Consider the following 27,776-nt stretch of genomic DNA (forward strand, 5'->3'; position numbering starts at 1 on the left):
TGTGTAGTATGTCAGAGGAGGCCAATGTTACTGATGGTGTATCTTTGTTAAGATGGTTATCAGAATGTGGACACAAGGTGTCACGCAAGAAAATGCAATGGTTGTAAGAAGCAAGTTGAGTACTTGGGCTTTGTCCTCAAAAAGGGAGAAAGGAGAATCAGCACAGAAAGAGTCCAGTCTGTTGCGGGCCTGGTCACCCCACACACCAAGAAGGAGATGCTATCTTTCCTTGGCATGATAAACTACTGCAGACAATGGATTCCTGATTGCTCCTACTATGACAATGTTCTGAGGCAAGGCACACTGCGCGAACAGCCAGATTTGATTAAATGGTCAAAGGAAATGTTGAATGCATTTGATTACTTGAAATGTGCTTTAATGACAAGTCCAGGTTTGGGCCTCCCTGACTACAACCTCACATTCCACGTATATGCTCGACAAAATTGTAAAACCATGGCGGGTGTGCTGACCCAGTATCACGGAGGCAAGTTGCGTCCTTGTGCATTTTTCTCGAAGGTAATGCCGGCTTCTGTCCAAGGAATGCCAGCATGTCTTAGATCTCTTTCAGCTAAGAAAGCGGCATTGTTGGCTCCAGCAACACTGCAAATGACAAGACTGGTACCCCCTTCACTAGAACTAACCCTGATGCTAGTGGACCTCCAGTCCTCAGCCACTGAAGATGAAATGGCTGATTGGTGTTAGGATACTTCTGCAGAATTGGGCAAGACTGGATTAATCTGCAAAGAGGGGAAACCATGCATACCACAACACAGTGTTCCTCTGTTCATTGCACATTTTCATGGAGTAGGACACAACAGCATTCAAACAACATACATGCTGTTAACACAAAACTTTTATATTATGGGTATCAAAGAGTTAGTTTCAGACTACGTAAGGAGATGCATCACATGTTTGAGGAACAATCCAAACAACAATGTCAATGTCCCACACCAACATCTTGACTACCCCACCACTCCTTTCACACATTTGCAGGTAGATTTTACACACATACCTAGGCAAAAAAGGGAAACAGGAATCCGCCTTGGTCATAGTTGACATGTTTTCAAGATTGCCAGAGGTCTACCCTACAAAATCAGAAGATGCAAAAACAGTAGGCAAGATACTCACACAGAACATCATTCCAAGATGGGGCTGCCCACTGGCGATTGAATCTGACCAGGGGCCAGCCTTCACCTCAAGGGTAAATAAGGAACTTGCTAAAATTCTGGAGATGGAATGGAAATTCCATATCCCATACCACCCACAAAGCTCAGGCATTGTGGAATGCATGAACAGGACAATAAAAGATAAATTGAGAAAAGCAACAGGTGGCACATTTGAGAAATGGAAAGAAGTATTACCAATAGTGCTAGCTGAGATCAGGATGACACCTAATAAGAAACTAGGGATGTCACCATTTGAGATACTCATGGGTAGGCCATTCCCCACCCATTGGGCCAAGCACCCACTGGTAGTGCAGGAAGGGGATATAGATCTCATCAGAGAAGAGTGTTACCAAACTAATTAAAAGGTCCTAAGTTAAACTGAAGAAAAAGTTGCTTGTAAGTCTCCTTCTCTTCCACAGGAACCCACCCACCCATTTCAGGCGGGAGACACCGTGCTGGTAAAGACTGAGGAAAGGAAAAGCTCCAGGGGACTTCACCTACGGACCACCGACCACAGTGGTAGCAGTGACCCGCACAGCTGTCCTTACAGAAGAAACACCCTCCTGGATACACGCCACCAGATTAAAGTTGGTCACAAACACATCCCAAAAGGAGGTCCTAACGGGGGCAGACAGCCCTGACCTTGAAGGGGAACAGAACGAGGTACTAACGGGAGCAGACAGCTTTGACCTCCACCAGGATGCCCTTCCCCAATCCTGTCAGCGATCTCAATGACTTTCCTGGGTGGTAACAAAGGAGAAGTGGCCATAACTCAGAAGGATGGCATTACCACCTTTTGGTACAATTCCTCTAATACGCACATTGCAACTTACTCCTTCTGTTTATGCAGCCTGATGAAGTGCGGCCCTGCCATGAGATGCTGTAACCATTATAAGACTGAACAGGCCTATATCTGTGTGACCGATTCCTATTGGGGCAATCGATGCACATACTGGGGGTCAGTAGGATGGAATACGGGTGAAGACTGGGGGTACAAACCATGGAATGCCCTTAATAAGAAGGAAAAAAATGGTAAATCCTTGATTAGTAGAATGACAATTGCCAACGGAGGAGATTGTCATATAGATGTTACCCACTCTGCAGGATATGCGCTATGTCCTAAGGTAGTGTCTGAAATGAAAGTAGTCATAAACATAGAAAATCCCAACAAAGGTGATGAAGGAGATTATGTGCTGGGATGGTACTATCACCACATGTGGGGGGCGGAGACTATAATGGTCACCAGACTGTTTAAGATAAGAGACATGTACCAATCCCCAGAATACCCTAAAAAACAAACAAACCCCCTCAAACCCCGTATCTTAACTTTTAACAATATGAGAGCAATATCTAACACAACATATGGGGAGGCTCTTGCAGCAAAAACTGGGTTCTCTGATGCCAACCTATGGTTAGAATGGATGAAGTATAGTGCTGCCTCAGTGAATAGGAGTAACTGTTATACACTCACCTAAAGAATTATTAGGAACACATGTTCTATTTCTCATTAATGCAATTATCTAGTCAACCAATCACATGGCGGTTGCTTCAATGCATTTAGGGGGGTGGTCCTGGTCAAGACAATCTCCTGAACTCCAAACTGAATGTCAGAATGGGAAGGAAAGGTGATTTAAGCAATTTTGAGCGTGGCATGGTTGTTGGTGCCAGACGGGCCGGTCTGAGTATTTCACAATCTGCTCAGTTACTGGGATTTTCACGCACAACCATTTCTAGGGTTTACAAAGAATGGAGTGAAAAGGGAAAAACATCCAGTATGCGGCAGTCCTGTGGGCGAAAATGCCTTGTTGATGCTAGAGGTCAGAGGAGAATGGGCCGACTGATTCAAGCTGATAGAAGAGCAACTCTTGACTGAAATAACCACTCGTTACAACCGAGGTATGCAGCAAAGCATTTGTGAAGCCACAACACGCACAACCTTGAGGCGGATGGGCTACAACAGCAGAAGACCCCACCGGGTACCACTCATCTCCACTACAAATAGGAAAAAGAGGCTACAATTTGCACGAGCTCACCAAAATTGGACTGTTGAAGACTGGAAAAATGTTGCCTGGTCTGATGAGTCTCGATTTCTGTTGAGACATTCAAATGGTACAGTCCGAACATGTATCCATCATGCCTTGTTACCACTGTGCAGGCTGGTGGTGGTGGTGTAATGGTGTGGGGGATGTTTTCTGGGCACACTTTAGGCCCCTTAGTGCCAATTGGGCATCGTTTAAATGCCGCGGGCTACCTGAGCATTGTTCCTGACCATGTCCATCCCTCCATGACCACCATGTACCCATCCTCTGATGGCTACTTCCAGCAGGATAATGCACCATGTCACAAAGCTCGAATCATTTCAAATTGGTTTCTTGAACATGACAATGAGTTCACTGTACTAAAATGGCCCCCATAGTCCCCAGATCTCAACCCAATAGAGCATCTTTGGGATGTGGTGGAACGGGAGCTTCGTGCCCTGGATGTGCATCCCTCAAATCTCCATCAACTGCAAGATGCTATCCTATCAATATGGGCCAACATTTCTAAAGAATGCTATCAGCACCTTGTTGAATCAATGCCACGTAGAATTAAGGCAGTTCTGAAGGCAAAAGGGGGTCCAACACTGTATTAGTATGGTGTTCCTAATAATTCTTTAGGTGAGTGTATATGTGGGACAGCTAAACCTCACTTGGGGACAGTACCTCTCAACCTCCCACTAAATGTGGAGGAATCACCCTCTATAAATAACAAAATGATTCAGCTTTTCATCCTTCATCGCAGCTACCTCACACCCACTAGACTTCAAAAGATGGGAAGACTAACTCACACTAGGTGTCACCGGTGTGATACGGAGGGAGCTAACTTTTGGCATATGATGTGGGATTACGAAGTCATTCGCCAGTTCTGGGCCTCAGTGCTGGAAGTCCTCACAACCATGGTCCTTGTGGCGTTACCTTTATGCCCCAAGTTGTGTATATTAGGGGTTATAGATGAGGAGTCCTGGTCGCATTACCACAGAATCTTTCTAGCGGAAACATTATTTCTTGCCAGGAAGGCGATAGCCTTACGGTGGATGGGAGACACCCCTCCCTCAAAGGGACAATGGATTTCCCTAGAAAACCACGCAGTCTCCATGGAGAATGTTGTTTATAAGCACAGAGGATGTCCTCAAAAATTTGATCGAGTCTGGGGAGTTTGGTGCGCATCCCCGCTCACCCTGCATGCTTCCCATTTGTACTCGGCAGCTGATGGTTCTCACTGACCCTCTATCTTAATAGCAGGGGGCTTACATTGTAAATGCTGTTGTCATTGAGGATATGCCCTGTGTGTATGTAATATGTAGGTTCCATGCAAACTGTATACCATCCAAGTCATCATTATTATGTAATCCCACACCTGGGTCTCCCGATATATCTATGTCCTTATGCAACTCTGTTTACCTTGCATTTCAAAATTAACCCCTGCGTGGGTTGTCACAATGTCTTGTGTATACCATACTTGTGCTATTCTCTTTTAATAAAACGAGTTTAAAAAAATGTGGAGGAATGTTTTCTACAGCTATTTTCAAATGTAACCAGCAATTATCCCCAGTGTGAAGAATGGAAGCAAAAATACCCACTCACAAAAACTCCTCGCCATGGGGAAGGTATACACATCTATCCTGGTAACTATACCTGCCACAGAGGGGGAAATCAAGGAAGATCCCTGGGTAATTTCACTGAAGGATACTGTGCAACTTACAGTAAAACAGATACCTCCCTCACACAGAAGTATACTCGATTGGAGATGTGTATTGGATCTGTGGGGATGGAAAGATAAGATCTAGATTAGAAGGTTCCTGGAAAGGTGAATGTGCTCTTGCTAAAGCCATAATGAATATAAACATATTTAGTGAACAAATAGCCCCTAGTGTAGGTAGAGTGACAAGGACCAAAAGATCACTCCCCATGGGTAGTTTGGACCCTCATGTGTATATAGACGCAGTGGGCGTCCCAAGAGGGGTCCCGAATGAATTCAAGGCAAGAGATCAAGTTGCTGCTGGCTTTGAATCGATCTTTCCAATCATTACAGCTAACAAAAATGTAGATTGGATCAATTATATTTACTATAATCAACAGAGATTTATAAATTATACTAGAGACGCCATGCAAGGAGTGTCAGAACAGCAACAGGCAGATTCAATCATGACATTTCAGAATCGCATGGTATTAGACATGATACTGGCAGAGAAAGGAGGTGTTTGTAAGGTATTGACAGACCCTGCATCGTGCTGCACCTTCATACCCAACAACACCGGCCCCTAATGGTAAGGTCACACTGGCGATACAGAAACTCGAGGACTTATCCATCGAGCTCAAGAAGAACTCGGGTATTAATAACCCCTGGGATCAATATTTTGGCTGGTTCTCCAATTGGAAACAGGCACTTGTACAGTTAGGCATCATTATCCTAGTAATCATAGTTAAAATAGCCGCCGTCACAATATGTGTTATACCGTGCGTCAGGAAATTGATAATGAAGGGTGTTTCCAACAGGTCATTCTATGAGACCCTGATACCTGACACTAAGGCGGAGTTCACACGGGCGAGATTTCCGCTCAGGTGCAATGCGGGAGGTGAATGCATTGCACCTGCACTGAATCCGGACCCATTCATTTGTATGGGGATGTGCACATGAGCTGTGATTTTCACGCATCACTTATGCGTTGCGTGAAAATCGCAGCATGCTCTATATTGTGCGTTTATCACGCAATGCAGGCCCCATAGAAGTGAATGGGGCCGAGTGAAAATCGCAAGCATCCGCAATCAAGTGCGGATGCGGTGCGATTTTCACGCATGGTTGCTAAGATGACAGTCTATTCACTGTATTATTTTCCCTTATAACATGGTTATAAGGGAAAATAATAGCATTCTTTAATACAGAATGCTTAGTAGGTGGTCAATTGAGGGTTAAAAAATAATTAACTCACCTTCTCCTCTTGATCGCGTAGCTGCCGGTCTCGTCTTACTTCTTTAATCATGAGCTGCCGGCTAAAGGACCTGTGGTGACGTCAGATCACACGGTCCATCACCGTGGTCCGGCAGCCCTCTCGGCCACGGGAGGTCTCCATTTTGCTGGCCTTGGATGCTGAACAAGCTTTTGACACTCGCAAAATACAAATGTTATAACACTCTGCAACCAGCATTCTGCCCTGCCTCTATGCTGGATGAGGCATTGGTGTACATTTTGGCCAAAGCGTAATAAGCCACTCACCACGTCAAGGTCGCCTCTATGGAGTGGTCCCTAACACTAGTTCCTACCTGTTTATGGGCCATGACAGCCACACAAAGTCCAGGGAATGCAGGTCAGCATGCACGCCAAGCACACTCTGCTTTTAACCCACTCTGCTTTCATCGGATCCAGGGATGCAAGTACCAACATGCATGCTGAGCCCACTAGATACTTCTCCTGGAGCCTGTTAGGTGGAACTGGCTGGGAGCAGTGCTGAACAAATTTCAGATATTTGGACACATTCGCATCTTCCAAAACGGCCTTTATACAAACCGGATAGCAAGAGTACATTCAGGGGGCTTTCTATGCCCCACCATTTCCCTTCAAAAAGGCACACGGCAGGGTTGCCCCTTATCCCCGTGTGTTGTTTGACTTGGCCCTAGAGCCGCTCCTGGAAAGCTCGGATTTTTACTCAGGCATCAAAAGTTGGGAAGAAGGAGGTCAAATTGGCATTACACGCTGATGACCTGCTGATATTTATGTCCAATCCTCAACAACATATGAGCCCCCTGATGGACTTGCTGCACTGCTTTGGTTCCCTCTCGGGTTAGAACATTAATTCTGCCAAAAGTAAAATCCTTGAATTGCAAACCAAAAATCCCCCTCAACTGTGGCAGACTAATAGGTTTGCCCCTACTTCAGTCAAACAACATAACATATTTGGGATTGAAGATAGGCCAACTTCCTAACTCACTATACAATTTGAACTAACCGCCACTCATAGGGAAAACCGTGGCGAATTTAAAGAGATGGCACACTTTTCTTGTTGTTTTTGGGAAGATGTCATCTGATTAAAATGATGAGTTTCTCCAAATTGCTATATCCTCTCCAAACCCTCCCAATTTTGTTAAAACATGCAGATGTAGACACCCTCAACACAGCCTTCACTAAGTTTATATGGTCAGGTAAGCGCCCCAGATCTCAGTATAAAAAGTGATGTAATGGAAGCCCGAGGGGGGAGTGAAGTTCCCGAACATACGGGAATACAATATCACTTGCCTCATGAGACACATCGTGGATTGGCTACACGGGACAGACCACTTCAACAGAGATCTGGAACAAAACTTGGCCCTCGGAACTCAGTGTTAGTGAAAGATACAGTGGTTGCATGGAAAGTGATCAGGAAGGCTTTTGGGCTCCCCTACTCAATATAAAAAAAAAGATGCTGTTATGGAATCATCCTGAGTTTCCCCAAGGGAGGCATGTTATGTTTTCTGGAAATTGGAGATCAAGAAGGATAGTTAGGGCGAAACATCGGATACATGGAGGAGAAATGTTGGTTGTTTCCCTGGCAACTGAAGGAAAGATACCAACTGCCAGACTCACTTTCTTCACATCATGCAAGTGCTAGGATTCTGCAGGCATAGAGTTCAGGACTTATCCAAAGAAGCACTCACGAACACTTTTGATGATATAGTAGGAAACACTCCGCAAATTATATAACTTTTGGGACTTTAGAGAGCCAGGTCTGGCAATTTCATGAAAGTCTCACCATCCAAGCTCTTTTGTAAATGGGAAAAAAGAATGATGGGTGCGGAGATTAGACAGAAAATTCTGGAGGGGTGGGCTAAGGTCTGCTCCGGTGTTATCAATGAGAGATGGCGGGAATCCTACTTCAAAGATGATGCATAACACCATATATGGTTTTAATTTCCCAGCTTCTCCCAGGTTTCCAGAGCGCATTACCCATTGCCCAAAATGCAAAGAACCTGGGATATGGTCATGCCCCCAGGTGTCAAAGTTATGGAAGGACTTGACAGCATATGTTAGGACGCACTGGTCTGTCAACCTCCCCCTAGAACCTCAGACGTTGTTTCATTACATTCGCCTACCGGCATCCCAATCCACTCGCCCCAAAATGCCCCTCTCTTCCTCCATTTGATACTGCTAATTGCCAAGAGAGTTTTATTACAACACTGGTTGTCTAACTCCTTGCCTGATGTATCAGCAGTGATTTCTCAACTGAAGCCGTTGTTGAGGTATGATCGGATCGAGGCAGAGAGGCACAAAGAGGGTGCAGCTACTAAATTCTTGCGAAAATGGAAGATCTTCCTCATCACTCATTTTAGTCCCACTGAAATCTTGGAGGTGGTTAAACCATTCCAGTATACCTCCTAGTACCTCATTTATTCCCTAAAAGGTACTTTGGGCTCAATTCAAGTGTAATCCTCCCCTCCTCCCCCGCCTCCCCCCCCCCCCTCTTTTATATTATATTACTTTTTTTTCCTTAAATGTTGGTCACTGGGCATCCATCTATTGTTATTTGCAACATGATATAGATGGGCTCAGAAAATACATATTTCAGGAATTATTGCTTGTTCCTCTTCCCTTCAGTTCCTTCTTAAAATTGAAAATGTTTAAAAAAAAAAAAAAGAAACAAATGACTGGGAGAACCTCTCGCACGTCGGTTGCCAGAGGATCCGTGCTACGCACCACAAAGGTCTCGACTTGCCATGGCTGCTAGACTCTGGGGGCCCGCCTTGGTGGTTGAGGTAGGCAACTGCCATGGAGTTGTCAGACAGAATGCGAATCGGATGCCCCAGCAAACGGTCTGTACAGTGAGCCAGAGATAGTCGAATAGCTGTCAATTCCAGGATGTCGATTGGAAGGGAGCATTCCTCGGGAGACCAAGTGACCTGCATGTAGAGACTTCCCAACACCCATCCACAGCCTTGCAGGCTGGCATCTGTCGTAACCACAAGCCAGTGGTGGGGAATGAATGAGCGGACCCAATGTCAACATCAGTGAAGTGGTCCACCACCTGATAGCTCGACGCGTTGGAGTGAAAAGACACAGAAGCTGATTCAGTGAGGCTGGAGACCTGTCCCAACTGGTGATAATGGAGGAGTGTATTGGTATACTATATATTTTTATATGTATTATACATGATTTATGCATGGCCCATTGATCTAACATTGGCGGACATTTAGGTTCAGGTTACAATCAGAACTTTACAACTCCTAGTTGATGTCTAGAGGTGAGACTGGAAATCTTTTTGTTTAAATTAGATGCAAAATTGTAGACCGTAGGGTTTTCTAGGCCAACGGAGACTCTCTGACTCCAAGAACAATGGATAACGTTTTCTGTCCATTGCATGTACGGTTTACAGTAAAAAGTGACTATTGTATGTGACATAGTCTAGGTCTACACAGAAGCGCCCGGACAAGAATTTTCCTTCCGCATTTTAAGTTATACAACTGCCACTACTACAACAGTATTAGATAAAAATCTATCAGAATATCCGTTTAGTTTTTTTAAAACGACCAACAGACTTATGTTTAGGTTTGACATTTTGTATTAGCCAATTAGAGGTCCTCCACAATGGGTAAAAATGGTATAAGAAGGAAGGCTGAATAAATGGGAGAGGTGAATGAACTGAGGTAACATCATTCTCGGTATTAGTCGGTTCATTCATCGTAAGAGCTATAAACCTTGCTATATCTGGGCCTGATACTCGGAATAAAGCTTAATCTCTGGAAAAGAACGAGGACTACCATCACTTCATTATTAACAGTGTGGAACTGTGCAAAGCAGACTGCTTCGAAGGCAGAGACCATGAGACCCAGGATTCTCATGAATTGACAAAAGGGGAGCAGGCATGGTGTCACGGTCCCTCCTGTGAGAGGTGAAAATATCGGATAGACTTGCTGCACGTGAGGCTGACAGATCTCTCGGTTTTCCTTTATGTATGTTGTTTGGCAGGATCTCACCTCTACTCAGGTGCCGCTCGTTATCAGTGATGAGGCTCTATTTAGATCCGCCTCACACTGTTGACCACGCGGTTGATATTTACTGCTTGGAGTTGCTAGTGCTGGTTTGTCTTGGCTTTCCCGCTTCTCCATACAATTGCTAAGCTAAGTACTTGTTGCCTTCGCTGTTTCTTATTATCTGGTGTGTGTTGTTTCTAGGCCTCAGAGAGACGCAGGTTCCTTCATTCTGGAAGCCCTAGGGCTCGTCAGTTTTAGCAGGGCTTTAGGTATCCGGTGTATGAGTATTTCCACCATCAGGATCTTCTCATACTGGGAGGAGTTAGGGAAAGGCCTAGGGATTACTAGGAGGTTACCATTCCTTAGCTTTTGAGGCCTAGATTGTGGTCTATTCGTTGTGTTGTGTATTTGGCGTTTTCCCTTTCACCTTAACCTGTGACACATGGCCGCAGTAAGTGGAGGACCTAAAGGTGAAGTGTGGACAGCTGCTCCATGTCACGGCTGAGGATGGGGGAAATCCTCAGCCGTGCGATGCCAGATGCTGTTGGCCTACTCGGCCAGGAGAACAGGATAGGGAGCAGGTCACCTCCTAACAGCGTCCCTACCCTGACCCTAACTCCTAACTGCATGGGCTGACCTTAAAGGTAGGAGGACCCATGCGCAGGAACCTCGGATCCCTAACTCACCCTCCGTCCGGTCCCTGCGCTAGGAGTCAGGGTAAGACGACCTACTCCTCCTAGGCGCGGAGGAGCAGGAGTCTCACTGGCCAAGCTGTTGGGAAAAAGGGGAACCAAAACAGACTAACGGAAATGGCAGGTGAACTAAGTAGTTCAACCAACCTGCCACAGCCTTGCTGACTGGATCCCTGAGAACACACAGAATCCAGAACCATTAGCTGCACAAACCAAACGCAGGAAGGACCCAACAGAACATCAGACGGACATCTCACACAACATGACATAAAACATAAAGTGACATTTTCTTTTATGACCACAGGGGTGGCTCTCACAGGCAGATAATAACACAGGAGGCTGCTCCAGCAAGCATGGCTGAAACAACCCACTGAGCCATGCTAACAGCGAGGCTATATAGGCCAGGAAGCCACACCCACAATCAGACACACCCAGTGCACACACACACACTAGGAAGGAGGTTAACCCTTCCAACACCAGAGAAGGGAAACATAAAATAAAAGGGAAAGTGTCCAACTCAGAAACACACTGTGGCTGTTGCCGCAGGCAACGACATGGGTGGCAACCATGTCCTGGGAGTCAGCCCGAAGGCCGGGACACTGCCACCACATGTACACCATGCAACCAAACGTTGCCACGGGCAACCACAGTGAGGAGAAGATGTAAGTGTACACCACACAAAACAGAGAGTGCACACCGACATACAAAAGTGCATACATACACACAACTCCTAGGAAACCGCACACATAGCTGTTGTCCGCGGCAACCGCACCTGAGGCCAACTACATTATGCCTCAAGCTGCGGTTGAAACTACAACACAAAACCGCGGGCAACAGTATGCGGCTCCCAAGGAGTCACGGCCAAAACCGTGGCCGTGACACTCCAGAGGTAAAACACTTTGGCCGGTCAAGTGTTGAACAGCATGCCCAGATATGTTAGCTGCTGAGACGGATGAAGGCATAAACTTGGAAAGGTTCAGGATCCAACAGAAGAGTTCCAAGGTGTCTAAGACAATCTGCAGATTGTCTAGTGCTGCAGAGAATGTCATCCAGGTATGGAATCGCCACAATTCTCTTGGTACGGAGTAGAGCTATGACAGAGGCCAGAATCTTGGTGAAGACCCTCAAAGTCATAGTGAACCCAAACTGAAGGGCAACAAACTGGTAATGGAAGGGACCAATGGCAACCCAGAAAAACTTCTGGTGGCTTACACAGATGGGAACATGAAGGTAAACATTCTTGAAATCCATCAAGGACAGATATTTTCCCTGCTCCATGGATGTTATGACCGACTACAAGGACTCCATCCTGAAGTGCCTCATCTTAAGTGGTTGAGAGCTTTGAGGTCCAGGATGGGCTGGACCATCCCCTTCTTTTTGGGGACCACAAAGAGAATGCAGTAAAATCCGTGAAAATGTTTTGATAACGGGAAAGATCGCGCCCTGCCACAGAAGAGTGTGGATGGCTTGAAAAAAAGGCATGGGCTACGGAGGAAGATAGTTTGGTAGATAGCCATGAGAAGGGCCGAAAAGCAGACCATAATAAGCCTGGCTGCATCCAAAGAGGCCTCACAGATGTAAGAGCTGGCATGTAAAATTTGCAGAGCAAATGTCAGAAAGCTCCTCCACAGCATCCCTTGAGGTGATACCCTGTCGCAATTTGCTTGCCCTCTCTGCCATGGCCATGCTCACCCAGGTAGAAACAAAAACTGGATGCTAGGCTGAACTGACCACTTCAAAAGAAGATTTAGTGAAGGATTCTAGCTCCTTGTCCCTCTGGTCCGAAAAAGAAGCACCATTCGCCATGGGCAAGGAGGTCAACAACAGAGGACGACAACCATCTTCCTGGAAGGGCTTTATAATGTCTATGCGTTTTGGCATGGAAAAAAAATATCTATCTTTGGAAAGAGAGGAATCAAAATCTGCATGGTCAAAGAAGAATTTGGGGTGAGCAACAGGGACATCTGAGGGGAAAAAACCTGATCCTGAAGAAGGTTCCAGCTGCTTAACCTGTAGGGTCCCTGCTACAGTCGCAATGAGACTCTCAGATGCCTCCTCCTTAGAAAACATGTCAGAGTGAGACTCCCTAGGAGGAGGGGGAGAGACAACGGGAGATACAGAAGCCCTGTGGGGGAGGATGTACTGGCCTGTTTAGTAGGACAGCCACGATGGGACTTAGCTGTAGGTTCCTCAGTCTGAATGATCAGAGGGAGGCCGCAAGGACAAATACCCCAACATTTCAACAATAGCTTTGTTAGTGTGGGAAATGTCCTGCACTATTTTTGCTCACTGTGGTTCCGCCATAGGCAGGGGAGGAGGGGCAGCAGGGACGGGACCGCAAATTCCCGGCGGCTGGGCATGAGGAATGGAAGTTGTTGCCCATTTAGAGGCCTCAGCTCTGGGTTCGTACATAGTACCCCACTGCTGTGACCCCAAGGAAGGCAAAAAAAGGGGGGGAAACCAGATCCTACAAAAAAAGGATAAATGTAGCTTACTCAGGTTACTGTGTATGTGTCCCCCCAAGGCAGCGCAGGCCACTGTGCGCACTCCAGGCAGGACGTGGGTGGAGCCTGAAAAACAGCACAAGAAATTTAAGATGAGGGAGGAGGAACAACGGAAGCCCAGAAAACAAGTGGCTGGAAGAGCAGGCTGCAATAAAAGCTGGATCCTCAATTTTTAGTGGCGACCACTGGCAGGACGAGTGCCCGAACAGGCAGGCCGCAATGACACCAGGACCTCGATTTTTCGCAGCCACCGACGACCTAGAGGGCGGCAAAACCGGTCGGCCGTAAATTGAGCCGGGGGCTAGGGTTGGCTGCCAGCTGGATGAACGTCAGACCTGGAAGGCCGCAAACAGAGCCGGGGCCTAGATTTCAGCAGCGGCTGCTGGCTGGGAGAGAGGAGGCAGCAGCCCCAGAACTAGTGGTGGGCGCTCGAACCAGACAGTGCAGGAGAAGGGCTAGGAGAAGAGGGGCCAGCAGGGGTCAATATGTAGGAAAAACCCAGGCCATTACGATGGGAGAAAAAAAATACAGGGTAGGAAAAAAAGGTTAATACTTACCTGTCTGACTTTTTTTTTAATAGTATCTTTTTACTAAAGTTTAAACAGAGCATTACAAACACTACATTTGCAACCAAACTACAAATAAGTCCAGTACATTAATTCTGATGGGATTAATCATAGCAGCTTCCTTCAGCCCTTGCCCAGATCAGAAGCGAATAGTAACTTATTAGTATGAATAGCACCCAATATATTAGGTCATGGAATAGTAGAGAGTACTGCATACACACACACACACATACATACATACATACCTTCATCGGCCGGATATAAACGCCACTACCTCCTAGGGTATCAGCGTTTGGGCGCCAATCCAAGGATCCCATATCTTCATGAACCAGTCGGGGGTCCCTCGACGCTCATATATAAACTTATATAACTCAAGGTCAGTATTAACTAATTGTATCCATTGTTGCACAGTAGGACTCCAATTCAGGAGGATGATTTTCCTAGCATAGAACAAGAGTATTCTGTATAATTTCCTATCCAGAAGGATATTAATACTTTGGAGAGCGTTCAGAGAAGAGCTACTAAACTGGTACATGGATTACAGGATAAAACTTACCAGGAAAGATTAAAAGGACCTTAACATGTATAGCTTGGAAGAAAGACGAGACAGAGGGGATATGATAGAAACTGCTAAATACATAAAGGGAATCAACAAGGTAAAAAGAGGAGAGAATATTTAAAAGAAGAAAAACTGCTACAAGAGGACATAGTTTTAAATTAGAGGGGCAAAGGTTTAAAAGTAATATCAGGAAGTATTACTTTACTGAGAGAGTAGTGGATGCATGGAATAGCCTTCCTGCAGAAGTGGTAGCTGCAAATACAGTGAAGGAGTTTAAGCATGCATGGGATAGGCATAAGGCCATCCTAATGTAAGCATGAACCTCTTCCCAGAAGCTATAAAATGACCGGACACTGCCAAATCATAAGTATTAGGCATCCCGTCTCATATCCACACTGCGTACACTGAGGGTCTGGTAATTTACCCATTTTGAACAGTCTCAGGGGTATAGTATATTCTATGAAGCCACTTAGCTTAAATCAATTGATCTCTAGCACTTACTACTGTGGATTTCCATGTATGGCTAAATTCTTTAATATGCGTATCTTCTAGATTTTCAACATCCCTTCTCCACTTGACAAATGAGTTATCGAGGGGAAACTCCTGTAACGTCATTAACGACGCATAGAGAGCAGACACTAGTTTGACTAAAGGAACCCTCCTGACTACTGCTTCTACAGGGCCACACTCCAGCTTTAGTGGATCTCTACCAAACTGAGGATGACAGTCATGTCTAATCTGAAAGTATCTGTACAAACCATGTTGGGGCAGATTAAATTCCTGCTTCAGACTGTTAAAGGATCTAAAAAAAAAAAAAAAGTCATACAGTTGGGTAAGATAACGCACCCCTTTTTGGGGCCAAAATTCGAATTCCGTTAATGAGAACAATACCGGCAATCCTCTATTTCTCCACAATGGCAAATATGGTGACCAAGTAATGCTATTCTCACCGGAATTACGCATCTGACTCCATTTAACCCAAATCTTCACTACCGCAGCCATCGATTGGGTATAATATTCTGCAGAACCAGCCCCTTTCCTATATGCCAAATTCATAAGCGCTTCATAGGACCCCATCAACGCTGCTTCCAACACTACCGCCGGATTACCCAAATCTGCCTGTACCCACCACGCCACATAGCTTAGCTGCACAGCTACATAATATACGTATAGATCTCCTTGTAGGTAAGATTTTTTCCATTAAAAGGGAGTGAATACTCTATGTATGGTAGTAAAGTGTTTCCTGGAAAGTAGTATTGGGGCAGCCCTATATAGGTATAGCAATTTCGGGAGAAGAATCATTTTTATAATATTAATACGCCCAATGAAATTCAAAGCTAAGTTTTCCCATGCTTCTAATTTTCTGGTAATGTATTGCATTGTAGGAACAACATTTAGGTCGTAGAACTTTGCCACGTCTCTGTGAATAGTGATCCCCAAATATGTAAATTGCTCTACAATTTGAAGCTTAGTGTTCAATGAAATATGAATTGGATCAAATCCATTAATTAAGCAAAGACTTGACTTGGCCCAATTCACGCGAAGACCCGAGAAGCTACCAAAATAATCCACATTTAAAAAGGGTATCTAAGGACTTCTCCGGATCAGCTAGGTATACCAACATGTCATCAGCATATAACGAAAGCTTTTCTGTTATTCCGCCTATCTCCCTGCCTTCTATACCGGAGTTAGAGGAAATGAGTATCGATAAAGGCTCCATTATTAATGCAAATAACAAGGGGAAGAGAGGGCAGCCCTGTCTAGTGCCTCTACCTAAGGAGAAGGAATCCGATGTATACCCATTTACCCTGACTCTCGCCGAAGGGGATCTATAAAGCATCTGCAGCCAGCGCAGAAATTTCGCAGGGAATCCCATTTGATCCAACACCGCCCACATAAAGTCCCACTCTACTGAGTCGAAAGCTTTTTCATTACCTAAGGAGGCGAGAACCCTCATACCTAGATTATCATGTTTGACCTGAAGATTAGTGAACAAACGTCTTCGATTAATATCGGTAGTCTTCCCTGGCATGAAACCCGACTGATCTACCCCAACCAAGGAAAGAATTACCTCCCTCAATCTCAATGCCAGTACCTTCGCGAAGATTTTGACATCAAGATTCAGAAGCGAGATAGGCCGGTATGAGCTACACGGTTAGATGGTTTTCCCTGCTTGTGAAGTACTACTATTATTGCCTCTGAAAAAGAAGGAGGCAGTGAACCCTGTTCGAGCACATGTCTCAACAACTTCCCCATTCTAGTAACAAGGTCCTTAGAAAAACGCTTATACCATTCAGCTGGGAATCCGTCGGGACCTGGGTTTTTTTTGGTCCCTAAAGAGTTGATGGCTACTTCAATCTCAGAGTCTATGTCCGCCGCCAAGGCCTCCCTGTCGTCACAATCAAGTGAGGGAATGTTAATACCCGCCAGGAACTTGGCAATCTCTCCCGGACTGCATGTGGTTTTGGAGGCATACAAGTTTGTATAGTAGGAGGCAAACTGACGACAGACATCTCTAGGTTCCCTCAACAACACACCCTGATCATTCAGCACTCCCGCCACTACCGTTTGCTGGGTCTCAGATCGAGCCAGATATGCCAAAGCTCTACCACACTTATCACCATCTGAAAAAATGGTTTGTCTCTGAGCCAAGAGTTTCTTCTGAGTATACTCAGTCAAATGTAAATTAAACCTACGTTGTGCATCTAGCCACATATGTTGCTTCTCACTACACGGATCCAGTAGAAACAACCTCTCTCCATCTGCTAGTTCCATCTCTAGTTTACCCCGCTTGATATTCAATTCCTTTCTGTGAGTTGCTATTGCAGAAATCAGTGCCCCTCATTACTGACTTGAAAGCATCCCATTCTACCAGGGAATTCATAGACCCTTCATTTTCTATCCAGTAGTTTCCCATAGCGTCCAGGCTAGTACTCGTCCAGGCTACTACTCACTACTACCAAGCCACATGGTATTTAACCGCCATTGCTTATCGGCCGAAGCCAACGGCTGGGACAGATTCAGAAGGAGGGGGGCATGATCCGAAACACCTCTCGGCAGATAATCACTAGACCTGATATAAGGAGATCTGTCTCTGCTGACAAAGGACAAATCTATACGGGATAACGAGCCAATAGAAGCAGAGTAGCACGAGAATTGCATATCTGTGGGAGGAAAATAACGCCACGTCTCTATCAGACCATGGGCATCAGCCCAACATGAAAGCGCATTGTTGTGAGAGGCCAGGGGAATCAATCTGTCTCGTATTGGATCTAAAGTGGCATTAAAGTCACCCATAATAATGCAGGATGTTGCTGGAAACATTGCTATCTTAGCTATAATTAAAGGGGTTATCACACTTTGCAATTTCATACTTACCTCCCGGCAGGGCCGCGCGCTGGACTGAACACGCACACCGCCGCACATGCGCCATGGTGACTTATTCCTGGCCAGTATAGTACAGAGTCAGCGTGCGCGTTCGCAGCTCTGTACTATTCTGGCCAGAAAGAAGTCACCATCGCGCATGCGCGGCGGCGTGCGCGTTCAGGACAGCGAGCGGCCCGGCCTGGAGAAAAGAAGGAGTCTTCTGCGCAAGTGCGGCCACCGGGATTCCGGAGAAGAGAGGTGGCCGTAACCAGGGGAGACCGAATGACAACAATGAGGTAAGTGGGGATGAATTTTCTCATAAATGGTGGGAATGGGTTAATCAAATATATTTACAAAAATGATCACTGTCAAATCATTAACAGATTTAACAGTGATCATTATGATGGGATAACCCCTTTAAGTCTAGGGCTTCTCTGCGGAATGGCGGTGGGATATAAAGACCAACAATCAAATATTGCAATCCTCTAACACTGGCATGTAAAATCACATATCTACCAGAAGGATCCAAGTGTACTGAAAGTCTCCCGTTTCAGGTTCTTAGTGATTAAAACAGAAACCCCTCTAGCGTGATTTGAGTATACTGCATGAAACGTGGACCCCACCCAAGGACATCGCAAAGCGAGTACTTTCTGACCTTGAAGGTGCGTTTCTTGCAATAACACTATATCTGGGTTATACTTCTTCAGATAATTAAAAACTAAAGATCTTTTAATCTTTTTATTAGCTTATCTTTTTATTAGTAACTTAAATAATGCCATTTTACCCGCCAGAAAAGAAATAGCCAATATCTCGGTCCGATGAAGGCACAATCTCACACACACATACATACCTAGTTTGTTTTTGGACAAACCCCCTACAGAGCCCACCTGGTTGAAATATATTGGCAGCTATAAATGTGGTCAGAATAAATGCATTTGTTGTTCCCATATGCAAACAAGCAGAACATTTTGCTCTACAGCAAATGGGAACACACATAATATCAAGTCATACCTGAACTGCAACTCAAAGTTTGTGATTTATCTGATCACATGCATAGCTTGTAACCTGCAATATGTGGGATGTACATAAAATGCGATAAAGACACGAGTACGAAAACATATTTCAGATACACCACACCATATGACAAGAAATGTTTCTGCAGTGAGCTTGCATTTTGCGGTAAAGCATCAGGGTAATACTGCCAACTTACGTGTCCAGGGGATTGAAAGGGTTACTCCACCAGTGAGAGGGGGAGATCATAGAAAAAAAAAAAACTCTTGAATAGAGAAACTTTTTGGATGCATGAACTGGGCACCTGTGTCCCAAGGGGCCTACATAAGAAATATGATCTGATTCTGCAATATTAATGACAGATACCCCTAGCAATTGCCATTCTTTGTTGAAAGAGAAATGATGTTATTTTAATGTTTATGTATTTTTCTGTAGGTGAAGGGTTAATGAGTGTGGTGATTGTCTAATTGCCTATTCCAGGTGAGCCCGCTTAGCTTCCCAGTGTTTGATGGGAGTTAGGGGGGGGTTTATATGGAGTGGCATTTGTAAAGCACATTTGTCATGAGTAAGGACTGTAAATTTGTGAGTCCGAAACGCGTAGATTGTATACTACTGTCCTGTGTATGGAAAACTTTTAAACCGCTGGAATAAAGAAAATGGATTTTTAGAAGCTGGACCTTCAGTTTTTTTCTTCATAATACACATACATACCGTATTAGAAATAATTCCAACACAAGCACCCCCCCAATCCTTCCCAACATGGTTGAGCCTGAATCCCTTAACTAGCAAACTTTTGAGTATGATAGCACTACCCTAACCCTTTAGATGAACATGTATACCATATAGGTATGTCAGTGAGAAAAGGCAAATAAACAAATTTCTTCTATTACAGTGCGTGCCTGTTCAGGGTACTGCCACCCAGTACACATATATAACTGTTTCTGCTTCCTCACGCCATGCAGGTTAGGCCACGCCTCCACCTGTCTGACGTTTTCTGCTCACCCTGAATCCAGCAGTGTCACCTTCTTCGGTGTGCTCAGGGCCCACTGGTCTCCCCCCCCCCCCCCCCCCCCCTCATGGGTGGGAAAAACAGGTGGCTTAAGGCCGCCTGTAGCCCTATTTGTCAAAAAAAGAAAACTAAAAAATAAATAAATATAAAATAAAAAAGATCTTAGGCAGACACGCATAGCAGGGATGTCTGCCTCCTGTATATACTGTATTAGCTTAGTCCCTTGTAGGAAGGGTATAGCTGGTGGGAGGAGCTCACACGTTTGTGTTCAGCGTCCGCCTCCTAGTGGCAGCAGCTATACCCATGGTTAAGCCTGTGTCCCCCAATGACACTGATGAGAATGTACTTTTAATCCATATGCAAATGAGCAGTTCAGTGTACCGAATTTAGGCCCAAGCCACTACGTGCTCCCTTGATCCCCCACCTTCCTCTGCCAGCCTCTCTCTTTCTCTCCTTGATCGACAAGGCCAGGTAAGATGTGTATGCAGGAACCTGGTCCTGTTTATTAAGAAAGAGAAGGGGGTTAGCAGAGGAAGCAGGAGGAACAAGGAATGCATACAGTGGCTTGGGCCTACCCTCAGGGCACACAATCAAGATTCATATCAAACTACTTATTTTAGAATTTTTGGCATTTTCTTGTTATTCATTTCAGCAATACTGTGCCATTGAAAATTAAATACAAATTACTGTCCTTCTGTAGTGTTCGGAACAAATGCCAAGACCTATATAGGCAGATAATCCATTGTCTGTATACTACTGCTGTGAGGGGAAGATGTTATCTGCAAGGTAATCCTAATTAACAGTAGATGTAGAATTTGGGATAAAAATAAGATAACTATTAGTCTCTTGATAGGCCTAGATCAAGATGCCCACAGTAGAGTGTTCATTTTAGGACATGGTCAGATATCATAGTCAAGTATCAAAATAATGCCAATCTGACACCTGACCCATGACTCTGACATCGGAGTTTGACTTATGCTCTTCATAGGGCAGGGTCAAAGTGAGAATGAGTTATAGATATACTATGTATTTCTATGCTAAATCACACAACCAAAGACAGTCTATTGCTGACCTTATAGCTCTGTGCCTGAAATGCTGTAAGTTAACACATTACAGTGTTATGAGTGCATAGCTGATAGCTCAGTGGTAAAACAATTGCCTCATATCCAGTGTTTGTGTTCAAAACCCCTTTCAGCCTCAATTTTTTTTACATTTGATTAAGCCCTAGATAGGAGGCAAATTCAAATGCTGCGTGACACTGATATCAGACTTCCTTCACTTGTCAGGGTCACAAAGACTTTTAGGTTTGGCTACTTTCACACTGGCGTTTGTGTCCGCTTGTACAAGGCAACCTGCACCAAGTAGACCGCAACTTCTTTGTACCATGCCTGGGTTTTGCGCATGGAGTTATATGGCTTGAGGACTTGATCAGAAAGATCAACTCCTCCCATATACCGATTGTAGTCCACGATACAATCGGGCTTGAGGACTGGTGCCACGGTACCTCGCACAGGGACAGGGGTGATGCAGTTACCGTGAATTGTGGACAGTACAAGGACATCCCTCTTGTATTTATATCTGACCAGCAACAGGTTTCCACTGGTAAGGGCACAGGTCTCACCCCTGGGGATAGGTACCTGGAGGGGGTGGGTAGGGAGGCCTCGTTGACTTTTCTGCACGGTCCCACAAGGGGACGTGGATCTGGCGGCGAGGGACTGGAACAAGGGGATACAAGTATAAAAAAGTTATCCACGTACAGGTAGTAACCCTTATGTAGCAGGGGGTTCATAAGGTCCCACACAAGTTTCCCGCTAACACCCAGAGTGGCGGGACATTCTGGGGGTTCAATACGGGAATCTCACCCCTCGTACACACAAAACTTGTAAGTGTACCCTGAGGTACTCTTGGGGGACATGCTGCATTATCTGCATAATGCAGGCATTTCTGAATGGCCTCAAAACAGCAACGTGTCATGGCCATACTGTAAAGTGGGGTCTGGTAGAGGACGTCCCCACTCCAGTAATGCCTGACAGCAAGTTGATCAGCGGTGAGGTTGGCGATGCGCTCTTTTGTGGCCAAGCGCTCTTTTATGGCTATGCCGGCCACAGTCAGAATAAGTATATTATATATATATATATATATATATATATATATATATATATATATATATATATATATATATATATATATATATATATATATAGCAAAAGAAGGCAGCACTCCAAATAAACTTGAAAAAAGTGGACGGTTTATTCACTCATTCAGCGACGTTTCAGCTCTCTCAATGGAGCCTTTTTCCAGCTGAGTAACATGTGCCAAATTACATATATAAATAGTGCAAGTAATTACCAGAATACAAATTGGTACATCATATAATAAAGTGCAAATGCATACAAATTACAATCGCATTACAGATATAAATACCATAGTGTCATAACATAGTGAAATAACAATGTAAAGAAATCTTAAAAAATTCACAATATGATATCTCCGGTGTACAATCTTCAGAATACCATAATCAATCAAATCTGTGACGGTGAACAAAGGTGTATAGCATAATATAACAATCAAAAAATTAAAAACCTTTGAATGAATCACTTGCGGCTGAATAGACCTGGTGGAATCTGTTGGCGTCCGGAAGACTCAACGGCGCATGCGCCGTCTCATCCGCTATCGCGAGAATCACAAAGTTAATGTGTGGTATAACAACCACATCCAAAATGGCCGCTTCTGAACTTTACTCTAGGGCGCATGCGCATGCCAGTAATAACGCCCATATGTATTTATACAGTGTCAGAGCGCCACAGTATCTAGCAGAAAACAGCTGATCCATATATCGGAGGCCGGCGAATCAACGTCGGTCGCCAATAGGATATCTATCAGCGGGACAGCCCGGTCTTCACACCGTTAATCTCCCGCTGTCCAGAATAACAGCCAATCCGCTCCATGTCCCTTACAGCTGCACAGTAGTAAACCGCTGTGTATCAACGGAAGGGACACGGACAAGACTGCATCGGGGCTCATCATATCAGTTTATTAACAATAAATAATAAATATGTCAGTGCTAACCGTCTGTGACAGCGCCACTCAAGTCCCAAAGGGGGCTAGAGTCGCACTATATAATCAGACAGGGGCTGACGTCAGATGCCAGTTATACATATTGAAAAAAATAATAAAAAGAAGGACCGCCAACATAGTTCCTCCGGTATTCGCCTTACGTGAACATTCCTGCTTTTATACTTCAATATAATATCCTATAGGAAAAAAGATACAGATATCCTATTGGCGACCGACGTTGATTCGCCGGCCTCCGATATATGGATCAGCTGTTTTCTGCTAGATACTGTGGCGCTCTGACACTGTATAAGTGTCTGTCAAATACATATGGGCGTTATTACTGGCATGCGCATGCGCCCTAGAGTAAAGTTCAGAAGCGGCCATTTTGGATGTGGTTGCTATACCACACATTAACTTTGTGATTCTCGCGATAGCGGATGAGACGGCGCATGCGCCGTTGAGTCTTCCGGACGCCAACAGATTCCACCAGGTCTATTCAGCCGCAAGTGATTCATTCAAAGGTTTTTAAATTTTTTGATTGTTATATTATGCTATACACCTTTGTTCACCGTCACAGATTTGATTGATGATTATGGTATTCTGAAGATTGTACACCGGAGATATCATATTGTGAATTTTTTAAGATTTCTTTACATTGTTATTTCACTATGTTATGACACTATGGTATTTATATCTGTAATGCGATTGTAATTTGTATGCATTTGCACTTTATTATATGATGTACCAATTTGTATTCTGGTAATTACTTGCACTATTTATATATGTAATTTGGCACATGTTACTCAGCTGGAAAAAGGCTCCATTGAGAGAGCTAAAACGTCGCTGAATGAGTGAATAAACCGTCCACTTTTTTCAAGTTTATTTGGAGTGCTGCCTTCTTTTGCTTTCTATACAATTTGGGATCTTGGTCGCAGGTCCCCAGGAGGATTGTTAGATATATATATATATCACAAATAACACATCATAGTTCTGAATTAATTAAATATTCTTCTGAAATACTTTGTTCTTTACATAGTTGAATGTGCTGACAAAAATCACACAAAAATAAAAAAAATGGAAATCAAATTTTTTAGCCCATGGAGGTCTGGATTTGGAGTCACCCTCAAAATTAAAGTGGAAAAACACACTACAGGCTGATTCAACTTTGATGTAATGTCCTTAAAACAAGTCAAAATGAGGCTCAGTAGTGTGTGTGGCCTCCACGTGCCTGTATGACCTCCCTACAACGCCTGTGCATGCTCCTGATGAGGTGGCGGACGGTCTCCTGAGGGATCTCCTCCCAGACCTGGACTAAAGCATCTGCCAACTCCTGGACAGTCTGTGGTGCAACGTGACGTTGGTGGATAGAGCGAGACATGATGTCCCAGATGTGCCCAATTGGATTCAGGTCTGGGGAATGGGCGGGCCAGTCCATAGCATCAATGCCTTAGTCTTGCAGGAACTGCTGACACACTCCAGCCACATGAGGTCTAGCATTGTCTTGCATTAGGAGGAACCCAGGGCCAACCGCACCAGCATATGGTCTCACAAAGGATCTGAGGATCTCATCTCGGTACCTAATGGCAGTCAGGCTACCTCTGGCGAGCACATGGAGGGCTGTGCGGCCCTCCAAAGAAATGCCACCCCACACCATTACTGACCCAATGCCAAACCGGTCATGCTGGAGGATGTTGCAGGCAGCAGAACGTTATCCACGGCTTCTCCAGACTCTGTCACGTCTGTCACATGTGCTCAGTGTGAACCTGCTTTCATCTGTGAAGAGCACAGGGCGCCAGTGGCAAATTTGCCAATCTTGGTGTTTTCTGGCAAATGCCAAACGTCCTGCACGGTGTTGGGCTGTAAGCACAACCCCCACCTGTGGACGTCGGGCCCTCATATCACCCTCATGGAGTCTGTTTCTGACCAGACACATGCACATTTGTGGCCTGCTGGAGGTCATTTTGCAGGGCTCTGGCAGTGCTCCTCCTGTTCCTCCTTGCACAAAGGCGGAGGTAGCGGTCCTGCTGCTGGGTTGTTGCCCTCCTACGGCCTCCTCCACGTCTCCTGATGTACTGGCCTGTCTCCTGGTAGTGCCTCCATGCTCTGGACACTACGCTGACAGACACAGCAAACCTTCTTGCCACAGCTCGCATTGATGTGCCATCCTGGATAAGCTGCACTACCTGAGCCACTTGTGTGGGTTGCAGACTCCGTCTCATGCTACCACTAGAGTGAAAGCACCGGCAGCATTCAAAAGTGACCAAAACATCAGCCAGGAAGCATAGGAACTGAGAAGTGGTCAGGTCACCACCTGCAAAACCACTCCTTTATTGGGGGTGTCTTGCTAATTGCCTATAATTTCCACATGTTGTCTATCCCATTTGCACAACAGCATGTGAAATTGATTGTCACTCAGTGTTGCTTCCTAAGTGGACAGCTTGATTTCACAGAAGTGTGATTTACTTGGAGTTACATTGTGTTGTTTAAGTGTTCCATTTATTTTTTTGAGCAGAGATTATATATATATATATAAAATTTTATTTATTTTTTGTGTGCAGCACCCGGATCTGAGGGGGTTCCACAGCACCCTGTGTGACCCCCGTCCCCCCAGGGGTGCTGCAGCTATATATATATACACACACACTTGCGCCCCAAAATATGTGGGGGGCGCAAGCTGCAGCACCCCTGGGGGGACGGGGGTCAAGAGCATTCAATTTAATGAAAACAACGGATAAACTGAAACAAAAGTTTAGGACCACACCTCCAAAAAAAACTAAACCCCCCCCAAAACAGAAATCCACTTCCAAACATGAACTCAGTAATGAGTAGCTCCGCCGTTATTGTTCATCACTTCAAAAACTCGTTTCGGCATGCTTGATGCAAGTGTTTCCATGAGGTGAGTGGGAACATTTTTCCAAGTGGTGAAGACGGCCGCACGAAGGCCATTTACTGTCTGGAACTGTTGTCCATTTTTGTAAACTTCCCTTGCCATCCATCCCCAAAGATTCTCAATTGGATTTAGATCAGGGGGAATATGCAGGATGGGCCAAAAGAGTGATGTTATTCTCCTGGAAGAAGTCCCTTGTCCTGCGGGCATTGTGTACTGTAGCGTTGTCCTGTAGCCTTGTCCTGTTGAAAAACCCAGTCGTTACCACACAGACGAGGGCCCTCAGTCATGAGGAATGCTCTCTGCAACATCTGGACATAGCCAGCGGCCGTTTGACGCCCCTGCACTTCCTGAAGCGCCATTGTTCCACTGAAGGAAAAAGCACCCCAGACCATTATGGCGCCCCCTCCACTGTGGCACGTAGAAAACATCTAAGGTGGGATCTGCTTGTCATGCCAGTAACGTTGGAAACCATCAGGACCATCAAGGTTACATTTTTTCTCATCAGAGAATAAAACATTCTTCCACCTTTGAATGTCCCATGTTTGGTGCTCTCTTGCAAAGTCCCAACGAGCAGTTCTGTGGCGTTCAAGGAGACAAGGTCTTTGAAGAAGTTTTTTGTTTTTGAAGCCCTTCAGTCTCAGATGCCGTCTGATGGTTATGGGGCTGCAGGATCGAGGATCGTCCAGTGTCTTGACGGACAGCCAATTGGATCCTCCGGCTCAGTGCTGATGACATTTTTTTGGGTCTTCCACTTGACTTTTTTGTTCCATAACCCTCAGGATCATTTAAGAAATTCCAAATGACTGTCTTACTGCATCCCACCTCAGCAGCGATGGCGCGCTGTGAGAGACCCTGCTTATGCAGTTCAACAACCCGACCACGTTCAAAAAGGGAGAGTTTTTTTGCCTTTGCCATCACAACATGTGACTACCTGACAGAAAATGACAATGAATCCAAATCTTTGCACAGATTTGGTCTTTTAAAGGCATGTGGTCCTAAAATTTGGATCAGCTGAAAAACAGCCTGTTTCAGTTTATTTGTTGTTTTCATTAAATTGAATGCTCAAAAAATGTTTTCTCTCACTCCCATTTCTTCTTGTTGCATGTTGAAGCTCTACTTGGAACCTTGTTAAGATCCAGCCATGCTAAATAGGATTTTTTGCTTAACCTAAAGCTCTCCATAAATGTTTATATGCCAGATGGCACTTTATGGGGTCTCAGGGGCCATGGATGGCGGCGGATAGTGTGGGATGCAGAGGGACCGACACAGGACTCCTCTCTCCTTGCTCACACAGAAGTCTGTGGGCGGGGAGAGCGGAGCTCCAGGACGTTATCTCCAGGTCAGTCCCTCCAGCCAATCACAGGCAATCCTCACCCTCATCCTCCGTCACCGCCACCTCACAGGATCTATAGAGGGTGATTCTGGGTCACCGGAGACCCGAATCGGAAATACACAAGGCATACCCTTAAGGACTATGACATCAGGGCGTACCCGTAAGAGGTTAAAGAGGGTCTGTCACCAGAATCAACCCTATTAGACCATACATACTGCCTGGTAGGGCTCATTATGCTGATTATGTATGATAAATAGCTGCAGAGATATCTGTGTTTTTATTCATATGCAAATAAACAATTTGAGCACTCAGAGGAGGGGCTGAATATTCTGAGCAATGTTCTGTAACCCCCCCTGTGCTCTGCACCCCCTCCCCCCATTGACTGACAGGGCTAGACAGCAAGCTGACGCCACAGCACCACAGGGACCCGATGGAAACCCTGCACCCGGCAGGATACCGCACGTGCAGCGGTCAACGCTGACCGCGGCAGTGCAAGGGTTTATGAGCCGGCATCAGTGTTTTCACCGATGCCGATGCATACAGCAGGGGTCCAACTATCAGTGACTGCCGGACCCCTGCAACTGATCGGGAGGGAGTAGCTCTTGTGGCCGCCCGATCAGAGCGCTGTACCTGTACGGCGCTGGG

General features: G+C 45.3%; 1 protein-coding gene across 6 annotated transcripts in view; it reads right to left on the reverse strand.

Moving 5' to 3' along the window:
• PIP5K1C (phosphatidylinositol-4-phosphate 5-kinase type 1 gamma) overlaps nt 1-27,776 on the reverse strand; it is a 105,094-nt gene that overhangs the window by 40,456 nt on the left and 36,862 nt on the right. The window lies entirely within an intron of this gene.

The sequence above is a fragment of the Bufo bufo genome, chromosome 2 (genome assembly GCF_905171765.1).
Source record: "Bufo bufo chromosome 2, aBufBuf1.1, whole genome shotgun sequence".
Lineage (NCBI taxonomy): Eukaryota > Metazoa > Chordata > Amphibia > Anura > Bufonidae > Bufo > Bufo bufo.